The following is a 7,212-nucleotide window of genomic DNA, read 5'->3' as shown; positions in this document are numbered from 1 at the left end:
CAGGAATCTCCAGTGTTTTGAATGCTTCTATTAAGGTTTTCTTTGAAATGGAGAGCTCGGTCTGATGTCACCTTTCTCTTCCTGGCAAATGTTCTAGCGTTTATTATAGTCCCAGGAGTGTATTTATATCGCTTGTCTATCTCATTATGCTAGGCTATGGCTGATCGTAATTTTCTGTAGTTAGGTCTATCGCATCAAGACATATCTGCCTTCCTGCTCCAGGCAGCAAAGCACCCATTTTATTATAAATCTATTCCGTCTCATTGAATCTTTAACTTGGCGATGTATCCTAAATATTGCACTTGCTCAATTTTCTAGAGCTGTTAGGAAAGGAATTTAAATAGAGATGTTACAACATTCGCAAGGTCAGATGGGGACCCTGTTGTTACCGTCACTGGAAAGTCTTTACCACAAAGAAATCCAAAAGTGAAGAGTGGGCGACAGAGGCGCGGGACACTGAACAGAGAACCCATGTTTTAGAGGGACGCCATTAGTTGTGATGTGATGGGTCTTGCGGGTCCCCCAACACGGAGACTGTGTGGTCTCTGAGGAGCACAGACCCATGTCTTCTCTGAAGTGCCGGAGGCCGTCCGATGCGCTCTCTTGCTCCAACCATGATGTGCTCTTTCTAAGCAAATACCTGAGAGGCAGCATTGCCAGTAGAGAAACGCCAGTCATGAAATTATGGCACTTTTAGTACCAACGCAAAACCTACTCTAAGATTCTTAAAACTCTAAAAACAAACCAACAGAAAAGCCTGTGTGGGCCAGGCGCCTCTCTGGCTGTCCTCCAGATCACCTTCCTGCCGCCTCGGCTGCTAGGCCGGCTCTGCCCTGCATCGGCCGGATTCGCCCAGGGGCAACCAGCGAGTCCTCGCCAAACACCTCGCATCACCCCTCTCCCTCTCTGCCCAGCACTCCCTGGCGGGGGAGAACTGTGAAACCCTGCGTTCCCGCACGCTTGACCCACAAGTGCGGGGGCTCCACACCCCCACTTGACCGGGGGCTGTGAGAGTCCACGGCTAAGTGCCCCTCTCTTTGAGCCCCTGCCCCGGGCGCTGGGGTGCATTTCCTCAAGCTCCTGTGATCCCAAGGGACTCTGAGAGTCTGTCCCCGCCGTGCTAGCTGTTGGGGAGGGAAATATAATTAGAAACAAAATCTTCTCCCGACCCAGAAATCCTCTCCGCAAAGGTAGTAGAGAAAGAACACATTTTTATTATTAAACACACATTAAACCAGGGGCACCTGGGTGGCTCAAGTGGTGACCCGTCTGCCTTTGGCTCAGGGGGGGATCCTGGGGGCCTGCTCAGCAGGGAGTCTGCTTCTCCCTCTGCCCTGCCCCCAGCTTGTGCGCTCTCTCGCTCTCTCTAAAAAAATAAATAAATATATAAATAAATAATTTTTTTTTTAAATGAGCATTAAACCAGAATGCAATGCACATCACTGGCAATCCACTGAGAGATTGTCCAGATGGAAAGGAATCTCACTCACCCCCTTATATAGTCAGCGGATACAGCCCATTCTCAAGGTCAACAATAGCTGGTCCTCAAGCGTGATGACTTGAGAGTACTGTTTGTTACACATGGTTTGTCCTAACTTTAATTAATTGGGGTAACTATCAATGTTACCCTATTGGCTTCATCCAGTGGAAAAACAAGCTCCCACCTTCTCTGGCAGGAAGTAGTTATGCAAGGATGCCTCCCTTCCCACAGCAGTTGGGAGGTAGGGGACCGAGCTCTTTCCATGCTTGTATTTCAAGAGATGGCCCTCAAGATGTTTGCCTTTTAAAGAGATGGCTCCCGGGCTCTTGAGAAAGGCATTCCTGGGTCATAAAGCTAAAAGAAAGAAAGAAAGAAAGAAAGAAAGAAAGAAAGAAAGAAAGAAAGAAAGAAAAAAAAAAGGTCAGCTGACAAAATACTTGTCCAGTCTTCAAAGGAGTACATTTTAAAGAGATAAGAATGTCCTTCTATCTTTTGTAAGGTCAATGCTCTGAGAAGAGGGAGAGGAGAGAAATCTTTGCCCCGTTTGCAACAGGGAGATGTAAGCCACTTAGTAACAGGTTTTATATGTCCTCACGTAGCCCGCATAGTACTGGCTCCTGCGGGACCCTCCCTCCTTCCGTCTCAGAGCGTCCTCCCCTGTCTCTGCTACAGCCCCCATCTGGCCATGAAAACCCACTCCCACAAAAGCTGCTTCTCAGCGGGGGCCCCAAGTAAGAGACTCATCACAAAAGCATGCTATCACAAAAAAGTTCTCTAGAGCAAAACATCATGATCAGAGTTAAAAGGCAAAGAAGCTGAGGGAAATACTGGTTACAATACTGGAACAAGCAATCAATAGTCCTTATACATCTTAAAAGCATACAAATTAATAAAAGTACTAACACTCTTTCCAAAATTGCAAATTTAAGTTAGAAGTACTTTTTCTGTCCCTTATTACACACTTTTAAAAGGTAATGTACTGGGGCACCTGGGTCGTTCAGTCGGTTAAGCGTCTGCCTTCAGCTCAGGTCACAATCACAAGGTCCAGGGATCGAGTCCGCATCAGGCTTCTTGCTCAGTGGGGAGTCTGCTTCTCCATTTGCCTCCGTAGTTCCCCCTGCTTGTGCTCTCACTCTCCTCCTAACAAATAAATAAGTAAGTAAAATCTTTAAAAAAAAAAAAAAGGTGATGTATTTAGTCAAATCTAAGATACACTGATTGCATAAGGTATATAAGGTTCCCTTGCGCTATGAACCATTAAGGGAAAACCCTGCCCTATTCAACCATAACTCGCTTTTTTTCACTTGATGTATAATTTTATTTAATGTAAAGTGAAATGAAGGCACCAAGCCTTGAACGTGGGCTTCCACAACGTGAATCTCTGATGTTTGTGAGTCAGATTTGGAATTTGAATTGAGTCTCTCCTCCAGAATTTTAATTATTGCAAGGTTTGCCATGGCTTGAACGGCAATTTATGCCATAGTTATCACCTAAATGAGCACTAAATTAAGAAAACAAAACCACGTATAAATTAAACACTGACGACTGCGGCATTTTAATGGGTTGAGTACCAGCAACAGACAAGTTTTGTCTCTGTTTTGTTTCTTAATAAGCTTATTTTAGAAGAGTTTTATATTTACAGAAAAAGTGCAAAGATAGTACAGAGCACGTCCATATACTCCATGCCCAGGTTCCGCCATTATTAACATCACACATCAGTGATGTGCGTTTGTCACAATGAATGAGCCAATGCTGATCATCATTATTAAGTAAAGTCCAAACCGTATTCATGTTTTCTTAGATTTTTACCTAACATCCTGTTCTGCTTCAAGATATCGCATTATATTTAAGTGTCCTGTCTCCATAAGCTCCTGTGAAAGTTTCTCAGACTTCCCTTGTGTTTGAAGACCTTGATAGTTTTAAGGATTACTGGTCAGGCATCGCGTGGGAGTCATCTGATGCCTTTCCCATGATTAGACCCAGGCTTTGGGTTTTGAGGAAGAAGACCACTGAAGTAAAGTGCTACCTTGATCACATTCTTTAAAGGATATGTGATAAATACGACTTCTCATGGTTGATATTGACCTTGACTACCTGGTTGAGGTCTGCTCGTAAGGCTTCTCCACTACAAAGTTCCCCTTCACCCCAACCCCCGGTCCACTCTGTCCCCTTTGAAAGGAAGTCACTCTGTGTGGCCCCCCACTTAAGGTGTGGGGGGCTGTGCTCCACCTCTAGGGCAAATATCTACATAAACTATGTGGAATTCTTCTACAGGAGAAGTTGGTCTCTTCTCCTCCGTTTACTTATTCAACCATTTATTTCTGTCAGTACGGACTCCTGGATATTTATTTTATACTTTGGGTTATAATCCAATACTATTATAATGTTTTTGCCCAAATTGCTCCAACTTTGGACATTGGATGCTCTTTCAGTTGGCTCCTGTGTCCCTTTGACATGGCCCCCATCATTGTGGGGATGGTTTGGGTTTGGGTTTGGGTTTTAGCACTCAAGGTGCAGCAGTCCTTGTCCGCTGACCGAGCAAGGAAACACGTGTGTCTAGGAACCTGTGTAGACACACTTATCTGCAAACAGTTTTCCGTGTAACCGTCTTTATCTGCATTAAGTTACACAGGAGTTTAACATGAGTCCAACTAACCCAGTAAGTACTCCAGGGATCATTCTGGCCTTTTCCCCTTGCTTATCTGGCAACTTCTGCTCCAGTAGTGCGAACCCTGGCTCCCACCATGATAGTTACCTACTGAATTATTCTGTTCTTGTACATGTATATCAATATCAGAACTGTCACTCAAAACCATACAGGAAACAAGTTTATCAACGAGGTTCGGTATTCACATACAGGCCACTTGGCCTCCTTCCTACAGATGTCATTGATTTCCAAAGTTATATAGGTCAACACCTTTGCCTCCGCCCCTTTAGGGATGTTATATTGTCCACTCCTTTTATGATTAAATTCTTTTTTTTAAAAAAAGATTTTTATTTATTATTTATTTGACAGAGATCACAAATAGGCAGAGAGGCAGGCAGTGGAGTGGGGGAGGGAGCAGGCTCCCTGCTGAGCAGAGAGCCGGATGTGGGGCTTGATACCAGGACCCTGGGATCATGACCTGAGCTTTAACCCACTGAGTCACCCAGGCGTCCCTATGATTAAATTCTTCACATTCTGCCTCCTGTCTCAGGAGCCCATGACCCACAAGAATTTTTTGCTGCATACATGAGAGTTCACTCTTTGTGGTACAGCTCTATGGACTTTGAGAAACACATAGTGTTATGTCCCCATCACTGTGGTGTCCCACGGCATCAGTGCCCTAAAACAATCCCCTGTGCTTCGTCTGTTTAACCCTCCCCTCCCCTCCCCTCAAACCCTGGAAACCACTGATCTGTTTATCTTCTGTACAGTTTTGCCTTTTCCAGAACATACATAAATGGAATCAGACAGTATGTCACCGCTCAGACTGGCTCCTTCCACATCACAGTATGCCTTTAAGATCCATCCGGGTCCTTTGCACGGCAGGACAGCCCATTCCTCTCCGTCACCGAATAGCATCCTGTTGTCTGGAGGTACCCCAGTGTGCAAACCCATTTACTTGTTGAAGGACATCAGTCACTTTTAGTCTGGAGTAAAGCTGCTCTAAACATCCATGTGCTTGTCTGTGAGGAACGTATGTTTTTAAATCAGTTGGGCAAATATTTAAGGACACAATTGCTAGATCCTAAGGTAAAGCTATGTATAAGCTTTGTAAGAAAATACAAACCATCTTCCAGAGTGGCTGTACCATTTTGCATGCCCACTTCAGTAAAACTCACTCTGTTTAAGCCAAACCCGATTTTCTTTTAGGATAGTAGAAAACTCAGAGAATTCACCTGTGGAACTGCCAAGTTCTGAGTTCTGTGGTTCACTGCTTGGAATGATGTCGTCTTGTGCCACCAAAGCCACCTTAGTGAAACTGGGTGGCCAAGACTGCTCAGTGCAGCGGTTGCCCATAGATGCTCCTTGAATGCAGCCCGTGAAATCCATACGTGGCCTCCCACGTTTGCAGGCCCGTCAGCAGCCCCCCTCCGTGGGTGACAACGCCGGGGCATCTCCCACCTACCGCCTCTAAGTGTCTCTGGGTGTGTGCGACTCTCGGTCCCCAGCTGCAACCACAGCCCAAAGGAATCTGCGAAACAGAAACTTTGAGCTTCTGCCTTCCCAAGGTGGGGCCCAGAAAACGGAAAATTACCAAATTATCCAGCCATGAGAATGGTGTTCAGAGATGTTCTGCAACTACACTTGACACCCGTTCACTATAGTCTCTGCAGTGTGTAGTGGCAAAGACAGCGAGAAACAACCCAAGTGGCCAATAAAAACGCAAGGATCGAATCAAATACAAACTAGCCATGAGAGGAACTATGAAACAACCGTTACAAACTTCATTTTTCAGGAGTTTCTAACGATCTTGGGATTTGTATATTCATGCTAGGATGTTGCAAGAAGAAAAGTCGGATGGAATTCTGTCTCTGCAGATAACCTCAGTCTCTAAAACCAAAGTCGGCCGCGCATGGAAGAAAACTGGCAGAAAAGTGCAAAGTATCGAGAGTGGCTTCTTCTCAGTTGATGTTCCTTTTGTTCATCATTTTTGAATTGTCAAGTGTTCTACAAAGCATGACTTCTTTCTTTAAAAAAGTATAATGTATAATGTGTTCTCTAGAAGTACATCAGTAGAAAGTGTTCTCCCCCTGCTGCCAAAGCGTTTTCACACTCAAGTCCCAAAACAGTGCCATCTCCCATTGAAATATAATCTACTTAAAGGTTCCCATAGGGCTAAACACAAAATCAATTATAACCGATTTTTTTAAAGGAAGGAGCAGTTTCCGCATGCTTTGTCAGCCTGTGTAACTGATTTGAATTTCCCCATGGCCTAAAGTCTGACTCAAGTTCTCACTCGCTAGATCTAAGGCAGCAGTGCAGAAGTTGAGCAGCTACAACAAAAAGCTTCTAAAACACTGCGGCTTTAAAAAATTAAATTGATTTCTTCTTCTAGTAATAGCTCAGGGGTGAGCAGTCCAGAACGAGGAGGGTGGGCCTGCACCATGGGGTCTTTCTGTGAACCGAGCTCTTCCTCTGAGGTCCCCATCCCCCACCGGAGCGCCACGGGCCTTGCCCAGCGGAAGGTGACTCACGTCATCCATGGCCACGTTCCCATCCACGCAAAGGAGGAAAGAGAAGCTCCTGGTCACACTGCTGTGTCTCCGAGGGGATGAGCGGCGTGTTGAAATCCCTCCTGCTCACATCGGGGGGCGGGGAGGCTGGGTATTTCAGCATCCACTTGGGTGGTTCTGTGCCCTGCTAACATTCCTGGAGGTTCGGACCTTAACTGAGAGAAGGGGAGGATGGGTGTCGGCAAGCAATTCGCCATCTCAGCTGCATGGAGGCTGTGGGAACATCTAAGTGAAAGCCCTTAGTGTTTAGCCCTTTCGTGCGTACGAGTCACTCTCCCACCCAAGTGCCCCTTGGACGTGTCTTTCTGCTTCTCACCTGCTGCTCCCAGTCTCAGAGCATCTGACTTTGCCTGCAGCGACCACTCCCTTCCTAATTCCTCAAGTCCTGAATCCGGAGACCTTCTCTTTCTTGAATGATACAGTTAATCCCCTATAGGGCATAAACTTTCCAAATACAGAAGTCTGGCATGACTGGTCTCCAGGGTATTCTACTTAGGCCTTGGAATCTCCTA

This window comes from Mustela putorius, unplaced genomic scaffold (assembly GCF_011764305.1).
Source record: "Mustela putorius furo isolate JIRA1106 unplaced genomic scaffold, ASM1176430v1.1 tig00000813_pilon_pilon_pilon, whole genome shotgun sequence".
NCBI lineage: Eukaryota > Metazoa > Chordata > Mammalia > Carnivora > Mustelidae > Mustela > Mustela putorius.
The sequence above is the reverse complement of the archived record's forward strand: the minus strand, read 5'-3'. Positions refer to the sequence as shown.